This window comes from Strix uralensis, chromosome 1 (assembly GCF_047716275.1).
Source record: "Strix uralensis isolate ZFMK-TIS-50842 chromosome 1, bStrUra1, whole genome shotgun sequence".
Lineage (NCBI taxonomy): Eukaryota > Metazoa > Chordata > Aves > Strigiformes > Strigidae > Strix > Strix uralensis.
Window position 1 is genome coordinate 149,096,270 of NC_133972.1, and position 1,772 is coordinate 149,098,041.

Genomic DNA, 1,772 nt, shown 5'->3' on the forward strand with positions numbered 1-1,772 from the left:
GCTCTTTTCAGATAGCATTTTAAAACTGGCTCTGTGCAATAACAAATTAATGAGGTCTCAGTCTCTGCAACATTTGTGCTAATGAAGCCTCTAGGCAAGAGACAGATTCTGCCACATGCCCTTCCAGTTTGGAGAAGTTAGTGTTCACAGCAAGGTATAGCCTCCCTGCATAACAATGTAACTCCCCAGATGACAGCAAAGATTTTAGTAAGACTTGCCAGCAAGATTGTCTTGTCCAGCCATCACGGCAAGAGACCTGTAGTTCCAGATTTAGTCGTCAACCTGTTGCGTGGCTTTGGGCAGACTACATAACTGCCTAAGTTCCTCATACCTAGGATGTGGTCAGGTAGTCAGGCACTCCACTGGGATGATGCAAGACAGCTGTTTGCTCTTAACCCTTTTTACTATAGGCTGTCTAAGAACGTTTCAAATAGCTGTAAGTTGTTGGAAAGGTTCTTGGATAAGGTAAAGTAGAGCTGCTCCTGGGGTATTCTTCCAGCTGACGGTTCAGCTGGTGTGAGGCCCAAAACCTAGAGAAAGTAAGTTAACATGCTCCAATTCTTAAACATATACACTGGAACGGCACTTTCTTGGCTATGAGTGACAGTGTGACAGAATGTGACAACTTGACAGTGATGCCCTCAGTCTCCAAGCACCTGGTATCACCCAGAGCTCAACCCCAACAGCTGACATGCTAAGAGCCATTTGCCTCACCTGTGCCAGTGCTTCAAAACATGCCACCTTATGTATTTTAAAGATACATTTTTCATCCTGCTGTGGTGAAAGTGGTCAAGTATTAGAAATGTTTTTCATAAAATCCCTGGCACAAGCAGGGTCTTACAGTGTCTTCCAGAGTTTTTCAACAAACATCATGACTGGTTGTGACAGAGTGAGGAATACGTTGTGAGAAAACAGGCAATTCAAGAGAAGAGTTAAATAAAAGACGCTGAAGTTGAAAGAACTCTTTTTCTCTGTGCCTGAATTTTAGACATCACTCAAATGTCAGTGCTTGAATAATTAAGGTGGTGTAATGAGATGTAATTGCCAGAGCTGCAAGGACAGTAAACATAACTGCACTATTATCAGGACAAGCTGAGCTTCCAATGGTGCAACAGGTCAAACAGCTATAATCATACCATCGTACCTGGAATAGGATAAGTGAAGGGGCCACGTGCAGGCTGCACATGAACATACTGTACCTAGGCTCTGGAACTATAATTAGAGCAAAGCTGGAGGTTTATAGATCCCAAGCTTAAAAAAATTTGAAAGCAAGTTGGAAGAAATATAAGCTTAATATTCAGCTGAGCAATGTCACATTAGCTAACTACATAGCTGGGATTGTTAGTGAAGAAAAGTAAGATGCTATTTAAGAACAGGAAATCTGAGATTTTATGTCTGGTCAAGAATAATCCACTGCAAAAACACAGACTGAGGAGCCAATGAGTAGGGAGCAGCCCTGCAGAAATATTCTGGAGGTTGCATACTCCTTCAAAAAAGCAAACTACATACTGAGAGGTACAAATATAAATAGAGGCTATAAAATACGTGAACTAATTCTTGCACTTTTCTCAGTATTGGCAAAGCTTAGCTGGAGCTCAGCGAGCCTGGCTTGGGGCACCATGCTTGGGAGAGATAAAGCACTCATCAGGCCACAGAGAAGAGCAATGTGTATGATCAGAGCTCTAGAAGAACACAACTTACACAGGAAGATTGGAGAAATAGAGGGTGGTGGCTCTAGTGAAGAGCAACCTGACAGAAATATGAGAGCAGTC